Genomic DNA, 22,398 nt, shown 5'->3' with positions numbered 1-22,398 from the left:
GCAAATTTGTATTTTGCTGATTCATCATTTATGCTACGGTTCATGGAGATATCCAAGAGTTTTTGCAACATTCAGAATGTGACTGATAGAAGGTAACAATTAATTAATGACTAATGACAGAAATGTAAGAGATCTTTATATCTTTAAGAGTTAATTCAGAGAATGGTAACTCGTTAAATAAACGTCCGTGGTGTCCCAGATTGCTACTCAATTAATTGATATAGGATTAATTTTATTGCTTAATAATTAAATGTAGTTAATTATTTGATAAAATAATCATAATCGCATTAATGGTAACAAAGACACGACAGTAGAGACAACAATACGTCACGCGAAGCAGCCACAACTGTCAGTGAGAGTGTCCATGATTGAGTCTTTGAATGAAGAGATGGAGATAAAACTGTCCAGTTTGAGTGTTTGTTGTAGCTCGTTCTAGTTGCTAGCTGCAGCGAACTGAAAAGGATAGCGACCCAGGGATGTGTGTGCTTTGGGGACCTTTAACAGAATGTGACTGGCAGAACGGGTGTTGTATGTGGAGGATGAGGGCTGCAGTAGATATCTCAGAAAGGGGGGAGTGAGGCCTAAGAGGGTTTTATAAATAAGCATCAACCAGTGAGTCTTGCGATGGGTATACAGAGATGACCAGTTTACAGAGGAGTATAGAGTGCAGTGATGTGTCCTGTAAGGAGCATTGGTGGCAAATCTGATGGCCGAATGGTAAAGAACATCTAGTCACTCGAGAGCACCCTTACGTGCCGATCTATAAATTACGTCTCCGTAATCGAGCGTGGGTGGGATGGTCATTTGAATCAGGGTTAGTTTGGTAGCTGTGGTAAAAGAGGAGTGATTATGATAGAGGAAATCAAGTCTAAATGTAACCTTAGCATGCAGATTTGATATGTGCTGAGAGAAGGACAGTGTTCCGTCTAGCCATACTCCCAAGTACTTGTATGAGGTGACTACCTCAAGCTCTAAACCCTCAGAGGTAGTAATCACACCGGTGGGGAGAGGGGCATTCTTCTTACCAAACCAAATTACCTTTGTTTTGGAGGTGTTCAGAACAAGGTTTAGGGCAGAGAAATCTTGTTGGACACTAAGAAAGCTTTGTTGTAGAGCATTTAACGCAATATCTGGGGAGGGGCCATCTGAGTATAAATGGATGAGAGAGCTTCCTACTGCCTGAGCTATGTTGTTGATGTAAATTGAGAAGAGCATGGGGCCTAGGATCGAGCCTTGGGGTACTCCCTTGGTGACTGGCAGTGGCTGAGACAGCAGATTTTCTGACTTTCTACATTGCACTCGTTGAGACAAGTATTTAGCAAACCAGGCCAAAGACCCCTCAGAGACACCAATACTCCTTAGCCGGCCCACAAGAATGGAATAGTCTACCGTATCAAAAGCTTTGGCAATAAAAATAGCAGCACAATATTGCTGAGAATCAAGGGCAATGGTGACATCATTGAGGACCTTTAATGTTGCAGTGACACTTCCATAACCTGAGCGGAAACCAGATCGCATACCAGAGAGAATAGTATAGACATGAAGAAAGCCAGTCAGTTGATTATTGACAAGTTTGATGCTGTCTATATTTCTGGGAATCTTCACAACACTGTCCTATCAAAAGTCTGCAGGTGAAATCTGTGATGACTCCGTCTCTAAACATTGTGACTTATCATTGACATGGAACTTAAATTGTATTTTATTTGACCAGTGCTTGATTTGTGTGGTATTTGATGTGTGTAAGGAATGAAGCTCATATCTGTGGGATTGTAAATCTGCACCAAAGGAGAAACACCCTAACTGCAGCCAGGCTTATAACGTGTTACCCTTTACTGCAGCCAGGCTTATAATGTGTTACCCTTTACTGCAGCCAGGCTTATAACGTGTTACCCTTTACTGCAGCCAGGCTTATAATGTGTTACCCTTTACTGCAGCCAGGCTTATAACGTGTTACCCTTTACTGCAGCCAGGCTTATAATGTGTTACCCTTTACTGCAGCCAGGCTTATAATGTGTTACCCTTTACTGCAGCCAGGCTTATAATGTGTTACCCTTTACTGCAGCCAGGCTTATAATGTGTTACCCTTTACTGCAGCCAGGCTTATAACGTGTTACCCTTTACTGCAGCCAGGCTTATAACGTGTCAACCTATACAGTAGGACCTGGGTTATGTAATGAGTTAACCTATACAGTAGGACCTGGGTTATGTAATGTGTTAATCTATACAGTAGGACCTGGGTTATGTAATGTGTTAATCTATACAGTAGGACCTGGGTTATGTAATGTGTTAATCTATACAGTAGGACCTGGGTTATGTAATGTGTTAATCTATACAGTAGGACCTGGGTTATGTAATGTGTTAATCTATACAGTAGGACCTGGGTTATGTAATGTGTTAATCTATACAGTAGGACCTGGGTTATGTAATTTGTCAAGCTATACAGTAGGACCTGGGTTTTGTAATGTGTTAACCTATACAGTAGGACCTGGGCTATGTAATGTGTTAACCTATACAGTAGGACCTGGGTTATGTAATGTGTTAATCTATACAGTATGATCTGGGTTATTTAATGAGTTAATCTATACAGTAGGACCTGGGTTATGTAATGTGTTAACCTATACAGTAGGACCTGGGCTATGTAATGTGTCAACCTATACAGTAGGACCTGGGTTATGTAATGTGTTAACCTATACAGTAGGTCCTGGGTTATGTAATGTGTTAATCTATACAGTAGGACCTGGGTTATGTAATGTGTTAATCTATACAGTAGGACCTGGGTTATGTAATGTGTTAATCTATACAGTAGGACCTGGGCTATGTAATGTGTTAATCTATACAGTAGGACCTGGGTTATGTAATGTGTTAATCTATACAGTAGGACCTGGGCTATGTAATGAGTTAATCTATACAGTAGGACCTGGGTTATGTAATGAGTTAATCTATACAGTAGGTCCTGGGCTATGTAATGTGTTAACCTATACAGTAGGACCTGGGTTATATAATGTGTTAATCTATACAGTAGGACCTGGGTTATGTAATGTGTTAATCTATACAGTAGGACCTGGGTTATGTAATGTGTTAATCTATACAGTAGGACCTGGGTTATGTAATGTGTTAATCTATACAGTAGGACCTGGGTTATGTAATGTGTTAATCTATACAGTAGGACCTGGGTTATGTAATGTGTTAATCTATACAGTAGGACCTGGGTTATGTAATGTGTTAATCTATACAGTAGGACCTGGGTTATGTAATGTGTTAATCTATACAGTAGGACCTGGGTTATGTAATGTGTTAATCTATACAGTAGGACCTGGGTTATGTAATGTGTTAATCTATACAGTAGGACCTGGGTTATGTAATGTGTTAATCTATACAGTAAGACCTGGGTTATGTAATGTGTTAATCTATACAGTAGGACCTGGGTTATGTAATGTGTTAATCTATACAGTAGGTCCTGGGTTATGTAATGTATCAAACTATACAGTAGGACCTGGGTTATGTAATGTGTTAATCTATACAGTAGGACCTGGGTTATGTAATGTGTTCATCTATACAGTAGGACCTGGGCTATGTAATGTGTTAATCTATACAGTAGGACCTGGGCTATGTAATGTGTTAATCTATACAGTAGGATCTGGGTTATGTAATGAGTTAATCTATACAGTAGGACCTGGGTTATGTAATGAGTTAATCTATACAGTAGATCCTGGGTTAAGTAATGAGTTAATCTATACAGTAGGACCTGGGCTATGTAATGAGTTAATCTATACAGTAGCATCTGGGCAATGTAATATGTTAACCTATACAGTAGGACCTGGGTTATGTAATGTGTTAACCTATACTGTAGGGCCTGGGTTATGTAATGTATCAACCAATACAGTAGGACCTGGGTTATGTAATGTGTTAATCTATACAGTAGGACCTGGGTTATGTAATGTGTTAATCTATACAGTAGGACCTGGGCTATGTAATGTGTTAATCTATACAGTAGGACCTGGGTTATGTAATGAGTTAATCTATACAGTAGGACCTGGGTTATGTAATGTGTTAATCTATACAGTAGGACCTGGGTTATGTAATGTGTTAATCTATACAGTAGGACCTGGGTTATGTAATGTGTTAATCTATACAGTAGGACCTGGGTTATGAGGGCGTTTCTCTGAGTCAGAAATTAATATGAAACAACAAAATATCTGAAATGCATGAATGTATCACTTTATATTGTTGATGTATTTTCAATAGAGAGAACTTAGATGATGTATTTTCAATAGAGAGAACTTAGATGATGTGAAGTCTGACTTGATGTTTGGACGCCTGTTATTAAATAACTGGTTATTCAAACCAATCATGTTCTGTTCTCTTCTGGCTATGAAGCTTCATGACACATGTATGAATGTTGTTCAACTAAACAGCGAAGACAGGAGATAATAACATATAAAGGATGTCTGTCTGTCTGTCTGTCTGTCTGTCTGTCTGTCTGTCTGTCTGTCTGTCTGTCTGTCTGTGATTTTAAAGACGAGTCGTTTGGAGCAGCGCCATCAGTAAGTCAGTAAACTGTGATATGACAAAATATTTAATCAAAGTACTTACCACGGTTGCAGAATCTTATACATTTTTACAAACTTTCTATTGAAATTGGTTGTGGTAACTTCATTTATATATTTGTTTAGATATGAAAGCCAAGTATGTCTACTTCACCATCCTCCTATGTTATTAGTAAATACAAGGTAGTGTAAACATGGTCTTTTAACGTTCCAATACATAATATGGTCTTGTCATAACTGGGTTTTAGTCCAGAGAGGCTATAAAAGGGATCAAGATCTTCAATGAGACTGAGATCCTGCATGGAGGAAACAAAGAGAAAACCGATGGAAAATGCTAACAGAGAACTGTCTTAGTTATGACTGTCTTGAGGGCGACAGCTGTTTCTAGAACCTGAAGTCAGGTGACTTCATGATTCATTCTTAGGAATGTGATCTATCGTGATTATTGTATTTTAGTTCTGTGATGAGAAGTACGGAAGCTATTTGAATTGAATAGACTGAAACCGGTTGGTTTAGGGTGGGGCATGACGGTGTGCAGGTGAACTCAACAGCAGAACACGAATGGTCTATTGTCCAACATCCACAGATGGACTATCCTAAAGTGTTACCCATGAAGGCTGTAGCTGTTAGCAACAAACAGTGAGCCATTGTCTTACGTCAGATAGTTTGACGATTTCATCTACTCTGACATACTGTATTAACTTTATTTGATCAAAGATCAAGATATATATATGTTTTAGATATGTTTTAATTGATCATAGTCCAGAATTGATCATAGTCCAGACTCATATAGATATGTTTTAATTGATCATAGTCCAGACTCATATAGATATGTTTTAATTGATCATAGTCCAGACTCATCATAGATATGTCTTAATTGATCATAGTCCAGACTCATATAGATATGTTTTAATTGATCATAGTCCAGACTCATCATAGATATGTTTTAATTGATCATAGTCCAGACTAATATAGATATGTCTTAATTGAACATAGTCCAGACTCATATAGATATGTCTTAATTGATCATAGTCCAGACTCATATAGATATGTTTTAATTGATCATAGTCCAGACTCATCATAGATATGTCTATAATTGATCATAGTCCAGACTCATATAGATATGTTTTAATTGATCATAGTCCAGACTCATATAGATATGTCTTAATTGATCATAGTCCAGACTCATATAGATATGTCTTAATTGATCATAGTCCAGACTCATATAGATATGTCTTAATTGATCATAGTCCAGACTCATCATAGATATGTCTAAATTGATCATAGTCCAGACTCACATAGATATGTCTTAATTGATCATAGTCCAGACTCATCATAGATATGTCTAAATTGATCATAGTCCAGACTCATATAGATATGTCTTAATTGATCATAGTCCAGACTCATATAGATATGTCTATAATTGATCATAGTCCAGACTCATATAGATATGTTTTAATTGATCATAGTCCAGACTTGTTATAGATATGTTTTAATTGATCATAGTCCAGACTTGTTATAGATATGTCTTAATTGATCATAGTCCAGACTCATATAGATATGTCTTAATTGATCATAGTCCAGACTCATATAGATATGTCTTAATTGATCATAGTCCAGACTCATATAGATATGTTTTAATTGATCATAGTCCAGACTCATCATAGATATGTTTTAATTGATCATAGTCCAGACTTGTTATAGATATGTTTTAATTGATCATAGTCCAGACTCATATAGATATGTCTATAATTGATCATAGTCCAGACTTGTTATAGATTTGTCTTAATTGATCATAGTCCAGACTCATTTTAGATATGTTTTAATTGATCATAGTCCAGACTCATCATAGATATGTTTTAATTGATCATAGTCCAGACTCATATAGATATGTCTTAATTGATCATAGTCCAGACTCATCATAGATATGTCTAAATTGATCATAGTCCAGACTCATATAGATATGTTTTAATTGATCAGAGTCCAGACTCATCATAGATATGTTTTAATTGATCATAGTCCAGACTCATCATAGATATGTTTTAATTGATCATAGTCCAGACTTGTTATAGATTTGTCTTAATTGATCATAGTCCAGACTTGTTATAGATTTGTCTTAATTGATCATAGTCCAGACTCATATAGATATGTTTTAATTGATCATAGTCCAGACTCATCATAGATATGTTTTAATTGATCATAGTCCAGACTCATCATAGATATGTTTTAATTGATCATAGTCCAGACTTGTTATAGATTTGTCTTAATTGATCATAGTCCAGACTTGTTATAGATTTGTCTTAATTGATCATAGTCCAGACTTGTTATAGATTTGTCTTAATTGATCATAGTCCAGACTCATCATAGATATGTCTATAATTGATCATAGTCCAGACTCATATAGATATGTTTTAATTGATCATAGTCCAGACTCATCATAGATATGTCTAAATTGATCATAGTCCAGACTCATCATAGATATGTCTATAATTGATCATAGTCCAGACTCATATAGATATGTTTTAATTGATCATAGTCCAGACTCATCATAGATATGTTTTAATTGATCATAGTCCAGACTAATATAGATATGTCTTAATTGATCATAGTCCAGACTCATATAGATATGTCTTAATTGATCATAGTCCAGACTCATATAGATATGTTTTAATTGATCATAGTCCAGACTCATCATAGATATGTCTATAATTGATCATAGTCCAGACTCATATAGATATGTTTTAATTGATCATAGTCCAGACTCATATAGATATGTCTTAATTGATCATAGTCCAGACTCATATAGATATGTCTTAATTGATCATAGTCCAGACTCATATAGATATGTCTTAATTGATCATAGTCCAGACTCATCATAGATATGTCTAAATTGATCATAGTCCAGACTCACATAGATATGTCTTAATTGATCATAGTCCAGACTCATCATAGATATGTCTAAATTGATCATAGTCCAGACTCATATAGATATGTCTTAATTGATCATAGTCCAGACTCATATAGATATGTCTATAATTGATCATAGTCCAGACTCATATAGATATGTTTTAATTGATCATAGTCCAGACTTGTTATAGATATGTTTTAATTGATCATAGTCCAGACTTGTTATAGATATGTCTTAATTGATCATAGTCCAGACTCATATAGATATGTCTTAATTGATCATAGTCCAGACTCATATAGATATGTCTTAATTGATCATAGTCCAGACTCATATAGATATGTTTTAATTGATCATAGTCCAGACTCATCATAGATATGTTTTAATTGATCATAGTCCAGACTTGTTATAGATATGTTTTAATTGATCATAGTCCAGACTCATATAGATATGTCTATAATTGATCATAGTCCAGACTTGTTATAGATTTGTCTTAATTGATCATAGTCCAGACTCATTTTAGATATGTTTTAATTGATCATAGTCCAGACTCATCATAGATATGTTTTAATTGATCATAGTCCAGACTCATATAGATATGTCTTAATTGATCATAGTCCAGACTCATCATAGATATGTCTAAATTGATCATAGTCCAGACTCATATAGATATGTTTTAATTGATCAGAGTCCAGACTCATCATAGATATGTTTTAATTGATCATAGTCCAGACTCATCATAGATATGTTTTAATTGATCATAGTCCAGACTTGTTATAGATTTGTCTTAATTGATCATAGTCCAGACTTGTTATAGATTTGTCTTAATTGATCATAGTCCAGACTCATATAGATATGTTTTAATTGATCATAGTCCAGACTCATCATAGATATGTTTTAATTGATCATAGTCCAGACTCATCATAGATATGTTTTAATTGATCATAGTCCAGACTTGTTATAGATTTGTCTTAATTGATCATAGTCCAGACTTGTTATAGTTTTGTCTTAATTGATCATAGTCCAGACTTGTTATAGATTTGTCTTAATTGATCATAGTCCAGACTCATCATAGATATGTCTATAATTGATCATAGTCCAGACTCATATAGATATGTTTTAATTGATCATAGTCCAGACTCATCATAGATATGTCTAAATTGATCATAGTCCAGACTCATCATAGATATGTCTTAATTGATCATAGTCCAGACTCATATAGATATGTCTTAATTGATCATAGTCCAGACTCATCATAGATATGTCTAAATTGATCATAGTCCAGACTCATATAGATATGTTTTAATTGATCATAGTCCAGACTCATATAGATATGTTTTAATTGATCATAGTCCAGACTCATATAGATATGTCTTAATTGATCATAGTCCAGACTCATATAGATATGTCTTAATTGATCATAGTCCAGACTCATATAGATATGTTTTAATTGATCATAGTCCAGACTCATCATAGATATGTTTTAATTGATCATAGTCCAGACTTGTTATAGATATGTTTTAATTGATCATAGTCCAGACTCATATAGATATGTCTATAATTGATCATAGTCCAGACTTGTTATAGATTTGTCTTAATTGATCATAGTCCAGACTCATTTTAGATATGTTTTAATTGATCATAGTCCAGACTCATCATAGATATGTTTTAATTGATCATAGTCCAGACTCATATAGATATGTCTTAATTGATCATAGTCCAGACTCATCATAGATATGTCTAAATTGATCATAGTCCAGACTCATATAGATATGTTTTAATTGATCATAGTCCAGACTCATCATAGATATGTTTTAATTGATCATAGTCCAGACTTGTTATAGATTTGTCTTAATTGATCATAGTCCAGACTTGTTATAGATTTGTCTTAATTGATCATAGTCCAGACTCATATAGATATGTTTTAATTGATCATAGTCCAGACTCATCATAGATATGTTTTAATTGATCATAGTCCAGACTCATCATAGATATGTTTTAATTGATCATAGTCCAGACTTGTTATAGATTTGTCTTAATTGATCATAGTCCAGACTCATCATAGATATGTCTATAATTGATCATAGTCCAGACTCATATAGATATGTTTTAATTGATCATAGTCCAGACTCATCATAGATATGTTTTAATTGATCATAGTCCAGACTCATATAGATATGTTTTAATTGATCATAGTCCAGACTCATATAGATATGTCTATAATTGATCATAGTCCAGACTCATATAGATATGTCTTAATTGATCATAGTCCAGACTCATATAGATATGTCTTAATTGATCATAGTCCAGACTCATATAGATATGTCTTAATTGATCATAGTCCAGACTCATATAGATATGTCTATAATTGATCATAGTCCAGACTCATATAGATATGTCTTAATTGATCATAGTCCAGACTCATATAGATTTGTCTTAATTGATCATAGTCCAGACTCATATAGATATGTCTTAATTGATCATAGTCCAGACTCATATAGATATGTCTATAATTGATCATAGTCCAGACTCATATAGATATGTCTTAATTGATCATAGTCCAGACTCATATAGATATGTCTTAATTGATCATAGTCCAGACTCATATAGATATGTCTATAATTGATCATAGTCCAGACTCATATAGATATGTCTTAATTGATCATAGTCCAGACTCATATAGATATGTCTATAATTGATCATAGTCCAGACTCATATAGATATGTCTTAATTGATCATAGTCCAGACTCATATAGATATGTCTATAATTGATCATAGTCCAGACTCATATAGATATGTCTATAATTGATCATAGTCCAGACTCATATAGATATGTCTTAATTGATCATAGTCCAGACTTGTTATAGATTTGTCTTAATTGATCATAGTCCAGACTCATATAGATATGTCTATAATTGATCATAGTCCAGACTCATATAGATATGTCTATAATTGATCATAGTCCAGACTCATATAGATATGTCTTAATTGATCATAGTCCAGACTCATATAGATATGTCTTAATTGATCATAGTCCAGACTCATATAGATATGTCTATAATTGATCATAGTCCAGACTCATATAGATATGTCTTAATTGATCATAGTCCAGACTCATATAGATATGTCTATAATTGATCATAGTCCAGACTCATATAGATATGTCTATAATTGATCATAGTCCAGACTCATATAGATATGTCTATAATTGATCATAGTCCAGACTCATATAGATATGTCTATAATTGATCATAGTCCAGACTCATATAGATATGTCTTAATTGATCATAGTCCAGACTCATATAGATATGTCTATAATTGATCATAGTCCAGACTCATATAGATATGTCTTAATTGATCATAGTCCAGACTCATATAGATATGTCTATAATTGATCATAGTCCAGACTCATATAGATATGTCTATAATTGATCATAGTCCAGACTCATATAGATATGTCTATAATTGATCATAGTCCAGACTCATATAGATATGTCTATAATTGATCATAGTCCAGACTCATATAGATATGTCTATAATTGATCATGGTCCAGACTCATATAGATATGTCTATAATTGATCATAGTCCAGACTCATATAGATATGTCTATAATTGATCATAGTCCAGACTCATATAGATATGTCTTAATTGATCATAGTCCAGACTCATATAGATATGTCTTTAATTGATCATAGTCCAGACTCATATAGATATGTCTATAATTAATCATAGTCCAGACTCATATAGATATGTCTATAATTGATCATAGTCCAGACTCATATAGATATGTCTATAATTGATCATAGTCCAGACTCATATAGATATGTCTATAATTGATCATAGTCCAGACTCATATAGATATGTCTATAATTGATCATAGTCCAGACTCATATAGATATGTCTTAATTGATCATAGTCCAGACTCATATAGATATGTCTTAATTGATCATAGTCCAGACTCATATAGATATGTCTATAATTGATCATAGTCCAGACTCATATAGATATGTCTTAATTGATCATAGTCCAGACTCATATAGATATGTCTATAATTGATCATAGTCCAGACTCATATAGATATGTCTATAATTGATCATAGTCCAGACTCATATAGATATGTCTATAATTGATCATAGTCCAGACTCATATAGATATGTCTATAATTGATCATAGTCCAGACTCATATAGATATGTCTTAATTGATCATAGTCCAGACTCATATAGATATGTCTATAATTGATCATAGTCCAGACTCATATAGATATGTCTTAATTGATCATAGTCCAGACTCATATAGATATGTCTATAATTGATCATAGTCCAGACTCATATAGATATGTCTATAATTGATCATAGTCCAGACTCATATAGATATGTCTATAATTGATCATAGTCCAGACTCATATAGATATGTCTATAATTGATCATAGTCCAGACTCATATAGATATGTCTTAATTGATCATAGTCCAGACTCATATAGATATGTCTATAATTGATCATAGTCCAGACTCATATAGATATGTCTATAATTGATCATAGTCCAGACTCATATAGATATGTCTTAATTGATCATAGTCCAGACTCATATAGATATGTCTTTAATTGATCATAGTCCAGACTCATATAGATATGTCTATAATTAATCATAGTCCAGACTCATATAGATATGTCTATAATTGATCATAGTCCAGACTCATATAGATATGTCTATAATTGATCATAGTCCAGACTCATATAGATATGTCTATAATTGATCATAGTCCAGACTCATATAGATATGTCTATAATTAATCATAGTCCAGACTCATATAGATATGTCTTTAATTGATCATAGTCCAGACTCATATAGATATGTCTATAATTGATCATAGTCCAGACTCATATAGATATGTCTATAATTGATCATAGTCCAGACTCATATAGATATGTCTATAATTGATCATAGTCCAGACTCATATAGATATGTCTATAATTGATCATAGTCCAGACTCATATAGATATGTCTATAATTGATCATAGTCCAGACTCATATAGATATGTCTATAATTGATCATAGTCCAGACTCATATAGATATGTCTATAATTGATCATAGTCCAGACTCATATAGATATGTCTATAATTGATCATAGTCCAGACTCATATAGATATGTCTATAATTGATCATAGTCCAGACTCATATAGATATGTCTATAATTGATCATAGTCCAGACTCATATAGATATGTCTTAATTGATCATAGTCCAGACTCATATAGATATGTCTTTAATTGATCATAGTCCAGACTCATATAGATATGTCTATAATTAATCATAGTCCAGACTCATATAGATATGTCTATAATTAATCATAGTCCAGACTCATATAGATATGTCTATAATTGATCATAGTCCAGACTCATATAGATATGTCTATAATTAATCATAGTCCAGACTCATATAGATATGTCTTTAATTGATCATAGTCCAGACTCATATAGATATGTCTATAATTGATCATAGTCCAGACTCATATAGATATGTCTATAATTGATCATAGTCCAGACTCATTTTAGATGTAAATACCATGCAGTTGCAGCAGGTGAATTTAAACCAAACATATATTTTCGTACAGGTCTTCTGTTTCCCAACATTTATTGATCCATTATTTTCCCATCATGAAAATGTATCCCCATTCCCCAATCAAATACCTTCATCAATACCACATAAAAAAACAGACAAATACAGATTTTTTACTCCAATCTGGCAACCCTCTGATAATCTGTCATGGCAGCAGTATCCCAAAGTATTTAGTGAGAACAAACATAGAAAACAGTAATGGCATTAATACATAAAAAAAATAAAAAATAAGGCTATTATTATATTATAATTATTTTGGTGACAACCTGGTTGATTAACAATATTGGGTTGTTAACACGTTTGTTTTTTTATATAAATAAATGTTGGACACAAAGAAAAAGGCAGTGTAGAACTCCATTGCCCATCATGCATTGCTCCAATAACTTTAAAAAGATTGTTCAGAAGTTTGACCGCGAAAAATGTATTTTCCTATGAATGAAGTCGCACAAAAATGTGTTTATTTTCTGCCTAAATACTTTTTGTACATATTTGCACGAATTAAATGTGAGATTATGTTGCAGCTAGACAGTATAAGAAAACATTGTGCAAAAATAGGAGTCCAGTATAGCAGTGTGTGTGTGTGTGTGTGTGTGTGTGTGTGTGTGTGTGTGTGTGTGTGTGTGTGTGTGTGTGTGTGTGTGTGTGTGTGTGTGTGTGTGTGTGTGTGTGTGTGTGTGTGTGTAACAGATGTGAAACGGCTAGCTTAGTTAGCGGTTAGTTAGTTATACTGTGTGGCCATGAGGCAGGATCTTTCCTACGAATTTACGACCTCTCTGACCACAGCAGCCTGGTTGTAGGAGGCAGAGAGAGGGGGATGGTGCTCGCTGTACCCAAAGAGGGCAATGCCATGACAGCAATGAGTTGAAAAACTACAAACCTCAGATTTCCCACTTCCTGGTTGGACTTTTCTCAGGTTTTCGCCTGCCATATGAGTTCTGTTATACCCACAGACATCATTCAAACAGTTTTAGAAACTTCAGAGTGTTTTCTATCCAATACTACTAATGATATGCATATATTAGCATCTGGGACTGAGTAGCAGGCAGTTTACTCTGGGCACGCTTTTCATCCAAAAGTGAAAATGCTGCCCCCTAGCCCAAACAGGTTAAGCCAATTTGTATTTTGCTGATTCATCATTTATGCTACGGTTCATGGAGATATCCAAGAGTTTTTGCAACATTCAGAATGTGACTGATAGAAGGTAACAATTAATTAATGACTAATGACAGAAATGTAAGAGATCTTTATATCTTTAAGAGTTAATTCAGAGAATGGTAACTCGTTAAATAAACGTCCGTGGTGTCCCAGATTGCTACTCAATTAATTGATATAGGATTAATTTTATTGCGTAATAATTAAATGTAGTTAATTATTTGATAAAATAATCATAATCGCATTAATGGTAACAAAGACACGACAGTAGAGACAACAATACGTCACGCGAAGCAGCCACAACTGTCAGTGAGAGTGTCCATGATTGAGTCTTTGAATGAAGAGATGGAGATAAAACTGTCCAGTTTGAGTGTTTGTTGTAGCTCGTTCTAGTTGCTAGCTGCAGCGAACTGAAAAGGATAGCGACCCAGGGATGTGTGTGCTTTGGGGACCTTTAACAGAATGTGACTGGCAGAACGGGTGTTGTATGTGGAGGATGAGGGCTGCAGTAGATATCTCAGAAAGGGGGGAGTGAGGCCTAAGAGGGTTTTATAAATAAGCATCAACCAGTGGGTCTTGCGATGGGTATACAGAGATGACCAGTTTACAGAGGAGTATAGAGTGCAGTGATGTGTCCTGTAAGGAGCATTGGTGGCAAATCTGATGGCCGAATGGTAAAGAACATCTAGTCACTCGAGAGCACCCTCCGTAATCGAGCGTGGGTGGGATGGTCATTTGAATCAGGGTTAGTTTGGTAGCTGTGGTAAAAGAGGAGTGATTATGATAGAGGAAATCAAGTCTAAATGTAACCTTAGCATGCAGATTTGATATGTGCTGAGAGAAGGACAGTGTACCGTCTAGCCATACTCCCAAGTACTTGTATGAGGTGACTACCTCAAGCTCTAAACCCTCAGAGGTAGTAATCACACCGGTGGGGAGAGGGGCATTCTTCTTACCAAACCAAATTACCTTTGTTTTGGAGGTGTTCAGAACAAGGTTAAGGGCAGAGAAATCTTGTTGGACACTAAGAAAGCTTTGTTGTAGAGCATTTAACGCAATATCTGGGGAGGGGCCATCTGAGTATAAATGGATGAGAGAGCTTCCTACTGCCTGAGCTATGTTGTTGATGTAAATTGAGAAGAGCATGGGGCCTAGGATCGAGCCTTGGGGTACTCCCTTGGTGACTGGCAGTGGCTGAGACAGCAGATTTTCTGACTTTCTACATTGCACTCGTTGAGACAAGTATTTAGCAAACCAGGCCAAAGACCCCTCAGAGACACCAATACTCCTTAGCCGGCCCACAAGAATGGAATAGTCTACCGTATCAAAAGCTTTGGCAATAAAAATAGCAGCACAATATTGCTGAGAATCAAGGGCAATGGTGACATCATTGAGGACCTTTAATGTTGCAGTGACACTTCCATAACCTGAGCAGAAACCAGATCGCATACCAGAGAGAATAGTATAGACATCAAGAAAGCCAGTCAGTTGATTATTGACAAGTTTGATGCTGTCTATATTTCTGGGAATCTTCACAACACTGTCCTATCAAAAGTCTGCAGGTGAAATCCTTCCTTCCCTCCTGCGCTGTCACTATCAAGTGATGACTCCGTCTCTAAACATTGTGACTTATCATTGAACTTAAATTGTATTTTATTTGACCAGTGCTTGATTTGTGTGGTATTTGATGTGTGTAAGGAATGAAGCTCATATCTGTGGGATTGTAAATCTGCACCAGAGGAGAACACCCTAATTGCAGCCAGGCTTATAATGTGTTAACCTATACAGTAGGACCTGGGTTATGTAATGTATCAACCTATACAGTAGGACCTGGGTTATGTAATGTGTTAATCTATACAGTAGGACCTGGGTTATGTAATGTGTTAATCTATACAGTAGGACCTGGGTTATGTAATGTGTTAATCTATACAGTAGGACCTGGGTTATGTAATGGGTTAATCTATACAGTAGGACCTGGGTTATGTAATGTGTTAATCTATACAGTAGGACCTGGGTTATGTAATGTGTTAATCTATACAGTAGGTTCTGGGTTATGTAATGTGTTAATCTATACAGTAGGACCTGGGTTATGTAATGTGTTAATCTATACAGTAGGACCTGGGTTATGTAATGTGTTAATCTATACAGTAGGTCCTGGGCTATGTAATGTGTTAATCTATACAGTAGGACCTGGGTTATGTAATGTGTTAATCTATACAGTAGGACCTGGGTTATGTAATGTGTTAATCTATACAGTAGGTCCTGGGTTATGTAATGTGTTAATCTATACAGTAGGACCTGGGTTATGTAATGTGTTAATCTATACAGTAGGACCTGGGTTATGTAATGTGTTAATCTATACAGTAGGACCTGGGTTATGTAATGTGTTAATCTATACAGTAGAACCTGGGTTATGTAATGTGTTAATCTATACAGTAGGACCTGGGTTATGTAATGTGTTAATCTATACAGTAGGACCTGGGTTATGTAATGTGTTAATCTATACAATAGGACCTGGGTTATGTAATGTGTTAATCTATACAGTAGGACCTGGGTTATGTAATGTGTTAATCTATACAGTAGGACCTGGGTTATGTAATGTGTTAATCTATACAGTAGGACCTGGGTTATGTAATGTGTTAACCTATACAGTAGGACCTGGGCTATGTAATGTGTTAACCTATACAGTAGGACCTGGGTTATGTAATGTGTTAATCTATACAGTAGGACCTGGGTCATGTAATGAGTTAATCTATACAGTAGGACCTGGGTTATGTAATGTGTTAATATATACAGTAGGACCTGGGTTATGTAATGTGTTAATCTATACAGTAGGACCTGGGTTATGTAATGTGTTAATCTATACAGTAGGACCTGGGTTATGTAATGAGTTAATCTATACAGTAGGACCTGGGCTATGTAATGTGTTAATCTATACAGTAGGACCTGGGCTATGTAATGTGTTAATCTATACAGTAGGACCTGGGTTATGTAATGTGTTAATCTATACAGTAGGACCTGGGCTATGTAATGTGTTAATCTATACAGTAGGACCTGGGCTATGTAATGTGTTAATCTATACAGTAGCACCTGGGTTATGTAATGTGTTAATCTATACAGTAGGACCTGGGTTATGTAATGTGTTAATCTATACAGTAGGTTCTGGGTTATGTAATGTGTTAATCTATACAGTAGGACCTGGGTTATGTAATGTGTTAATCTATACAGTAGGACCTGGGTTATGTAATGTGTTAATCTATACAGTAGGACCTGGGTTATGTAATGTGTTAATCTATACAATAGGACCTGGGTTATGTAATGTGTTAATCTATACAGTAGGACCTGGGTTATGTAATGTGTTAATCTATACAGTAGGACCTGGGTTATGTAATGTGTTAATCTATACAGTAGGACCTGGGTTATGTAATGTGTTAACCTATACAGTAGGACCTGGGCTATGTAATGTGTTAACCTATACAGTAGGACCTGGGTTATGTAATGTGTTAATCTATACAGTAGGACCTGGGTCATGTAATGAGTTAATCTATACAGTAGGACCTGGGTTATGTAATGTGTTAATATATACAGTAGGACCTGGGTTATGTAATGTGTTAATCTATACAGTAGGACCTGGGTTATGTAATGTGTTAATCTATACAGTAGGACCTGGGTTATGTAATGAGTTAATCTATACAGTAGGACCTGGGCTATGTAATGTGTTAATCTATACAGTAGGACCTGGGCTATGTAATGTGTTAATCTATACAGTAGGACCTGGGTTATGTAATGTGTTAATCTATACAGTAGGACCTGGGCTATGTAATGTGTTAATCTATACAGTAGGACCTGGGCTATGTAATGTGTTAATCTATACAGTAGCACCTGGGTTATGTAATGTGTTAATCTATACAGTAGGACCTGGGTTATGTAATGTGTTAATCTATACAATAGGACCTGGGTTATGTAATGTGTTAATCTATACAGTAGGACCTGGGTTATGTAATGTATCAACCTATACAGTAGGTCCTGGGTTATGTAATGTGTTAATCTATACAGTAGGACCTGGGTTATGTAATGTATCAATCTATACAGTAGGACCTGGGTTATGTAATGTATCAACCTATACAGTAGGTCCTGGGTTATGTAATGTGTTAATCTATACAGTAGGACCTGGGTTATGTAATGTGTTAATCTATACAGTAGGACCTGGGTTATGTAATGTGTTAATCTATACAGTAGGACCTGGGTTATGTAATGTATCAACCTATACAGTAGGCCCTGGGCTATGTAATGTGTTAATCTATACAGTAGGACCTGGGCTATGTAATGTGTTAATCTATACAGTAGGACCTGGGTTATGTAATGTATCAATCTATACAGTAGGACCTGGGTTATGTAATGTGTTAATCTATACAGTAGGACCTGGGTTATGTAATGTGTTAATCTATACAGTAGGACCTGGGTTATGTAATGTGTTAATCTATACAGTAGGACCTGGGTTATGTAATGTGTTAATCTATACAGTAGGACCTGGGTTATGTAATGTGTTAATCTATACAGTAGGACCTGGGTTATGTAATGTGTTAATCTATACAGTAGGACCTGGGTTATGTAATGTGTTAATCTATACAGTAGGACCTGGGTTATGTAATGTGTTATTCTATACAGTAGAACCTGGGTTATGTAATGTGTTAATCTATACAGTAGGACCTGGGTTATGTAATGTGTTAATCTATACAGTAGGACCTGGGTTATGTAATGTGTTAATCTATACAGTAGGACCTGGGTTATGTAATGTGTTAATCTATACAGTAGGACCTGGGTTATGTAATGTGTTAATCTATACAGTAGGACCTGGGTTATGTAATGTGTTAATCTATACAGTAGGACCTGGGTTATGTAATGTGTTAATCTATACAGTAGGACCTGGGTTATGTAATGTATCAACCAATACAGTAGGACCTGGGTTATGTAATGTGTTAATCTATACAGTAGGACCTGGGTTATGTAATGAGTTAATCTATACAGTAGGACCTGGGTTATGTAATGTGTTAATCTATACAGTAGGACCTGGGTTATGTAATGTGTTAATCTATACAGTAGGACCTGGGTTATGTAATGTGTTAATCTATACAGTAGGACCTGGGCTATGTAATGTGTTAATCTATACAGTAGGACCTGGGTTATGTAATGTGTTAATCTATACAGTAGGACCTGGGTTATGTAATGTGTTAATCTATACAGTAGGACCTGGGTTATGTAATGTGTTAATCTATACAGTAGGACCTGGGCTATGTAATGTGTTAATCTATACAGTAGGACCTGGGTTATGTAATGAGTTAATCTATACAGTAGGACCTGGGTTATGTAATGTGTTAATCTATACAGTAGGATCTGGGTTATGAGGGCGTTTCTCTGAGTCAGAAATTAATATGAAACAACAAAATATCTGAAATGCATGAATGTATCACTTTATATTGTTGATGTATTTTCAATAGAGAGAATTTAGATGATGTATTTTCAATAGAGAGAACTTAGATGATGAGAAGTCTGACTTGATGTTTGGACGCCTGTTATTAAATAACTGGTTATTCAAACCAATCATGTTCTGTTCTCTTCTGGCTATGAAGCTTCATGACACATGTATGAATGTTGTTCAACTAAACAGCGAAGACAGGAGATAATAACATATAAAGGATGTCTGTCTGTCTGTCTGTCTGTCTGTCTGTCTGTCTGTCTGTCTGTCTGTCTGTCTGTCTGTCTGTCTGTCTGTCTGTGATTTTAAAGACGAGTCGTTTGGAGCAGCGCCATCAGTAAGTCAGTAAACTGTGATATGACAAAATATTTAATCAAAGTACTTACCACGGTTGCAGAATCTTATACATTTTTACAAACTTTCTATTGAAATTGGTTGTGGTAACTTCATTTATATATTTGTTTAGATATGAAAGCCAAGTATGTCTACTTCACCATCCTCCTATGTTATTAGTAAATACAAGGTAGTGTAAACATGGTCTTTTAACGTTCCAATACATAATATGGTCTTGTCATAACTGGGTTTTAGTCCAGAGAGGCTATAAAAGGGATCAAGATCTTCAATGAGACTGAGATCCTGCATGGAGGAAACAAAGAGAAAACCGATGGAAAATGCTAACAGAGAACTGTCTTAGTTATGACTGTCTTGAGGGCGACAGCTGTTTCTAGAACCTGAAGTCAGGTGACTTCATGATTCATTCTTAGGAATGTGATCTATCGTGATTATTGTATTTTAGTTCTGTGATGAGAAGTACGGAAGCTATTTGAATTGAATAGACTGAAACCGGTTGGTTTAGGGTGGGGCATGACGGTGTGCAGGTGAACTCAACAGCAGAACACGAATGGTCTATTGTCCAACATCCACAGATAGACTATCCTAAAGTGTTACCCATGAAGGCTGTAGCTGTTAGCAACAAACAGTGAGCCATTGTCTTACGTCAGATAGCTTGACGATTTCATCTACTCTGACATACTGTATTAACTTTATTTGATCAAAGATCAAGAGCGTTTGAATTCCAACAGAACACAGACCAACCAAAACAGAACACAGACCAACCAAAACAGAACACAGACCAACCAAAACAGAACACAGACCAACCAAAACAGAACACAGACCAACCAAAACAGAACACAGACCATCCCCAACAGAACACAGACCAACCAAAACAGAACACAGACCATCCCCAACAGAACACAGACCAACCAAAACAGAACACAGACCAACCAAAACAGAACACAGACCAACCAAAACAGAACACAGACCAACCAAAACAGAACACAGACCAACCAAAACAGAACACAGACCATCCCCAACAGAACACAGACCATCCCCAACAAAACACAGACCATCCCTAACAGAACACAGACCATCCCCAACAGACCTGGACCAGACCCTATACAGTAGGACCTGGGTTATGTAATGAGTTAATCTATACAGTAGGACCTGGGTTATGTAATGTGTTAATCTATACAGTAGGACCTGGGTTATGTAATGAGTTAATCTATACAATAGGACCTGGGTTATGTAATGTGTTAATCTATACAGTAGGACCTGGGTTATGTAATGTGTTAATCTATACAGTAGGACCTGGGTTATGTAATGTGCTAATCTATACAGTAGGACCTGGGTTATGTAATGTGTTAATCTATACAGTAGGACCTGGGTTATGTAATGTGTTAATCTATACAGTAGGACCTGGGTTATGTAATGTGTTAATCTATACAGTAGGACCTGGGTTATGTAATGTGTTAATCTATACAGTAGGTCCTGGGTTATGTAATGTGTTAATCTATACAGTAGGACCTGGGTTATGTAATGTGCTAATCTATACAGTAGGACCTGGGTTATGTAATGTGTTAATCTATACAGTAGGACCTGGGTTATGTAATGTGTTAATCTATACAGTAGGACCTGGGTTATGTAATGTGTTAATCTATACAGTAGGACCTGGGTTATGTAATGTGTTAATCTATACAGTAGGTCCTGGGTTATGTAATGTGTTAATCTATACAGTAGGACCTGGGTTATGAGGGCGTTTCTCTGAGTCAGAAATTAATATGAAACAACAAAATATCTGAAATGCATGAATGTATCACTTTATATTGTTGATGTATTTTCAATAGAGAGAACTTAGATGATGTATTTTCAATAGAGAGAATTTAGATGATGTATTTTCAATAGAGAGAATGTAGATGATGTGAAGTCTGACTTGATGTTTGGACGCCTGTTATTAAATAACTGGTTATTCAAACCAATCATGTTCTGTTCTCTTCTGGCTATGAAGCTTCATGACACATGTATGAATGTTGTTCAACTAAACAGCGAAGACAGGAGATAATAACATATAAAGGATGTATGTCTGTCTGTCTGTCTGTCTGTCTGTGATTTTAAAGACGAGTCGTTTGGAGCAGCGCCATCAGTAAGTCAGTAAACTGTGATATGACAAAATATTTAATCAAAGTACTTACCACGGTTGCAGAATCTTATACATTTTTACAAACTTTCTATTGAAATTGGTTGTGGTAACTTCATTTATATATTTGTTTAGATATGAAAGCCAAGTATGTCTACTTCACCATCCTCCTATGTTATTAGTAAATACAAGGTAGTGTAAACATGGTCTTTTAACGTTCCAATACA

The 22,398-nt window shown here is 35.4% G+C and overlaps 1 protein-coding gene across 1 annotated transcript in view; it reads right to left on the bottom strand.

The window, feature by feature from the left end:
• The window catches only part of LOC110491893 (beta-2-microglobulin), a 131,413-nt gene that overhangs the window by 36,123 nt on the left and 72,892 nt on the right, over positions 1 to 22,398 (bottom strand). The window lies entirely within an intron of this gene.

This window comes from Oncorhynchus mykiss, chromosome 15, assembly GCF_013265735.2.
Source record: "Oncorhynchus mykiss isolate Arlee chromosome 15, USDA_OmykA_1.1, whole genome shotgun sequence".
Classification (NCBI taxonomy): Eukaryota; Metazoa; Chordata; class Actinopteri; order Salmoniformes; family Salmonidae; genus Oncorhynchus; species Oncorhynchus mykiss.
This window is presented reverse-complemented; position numbering and strand designations above follow the sequence as displayed.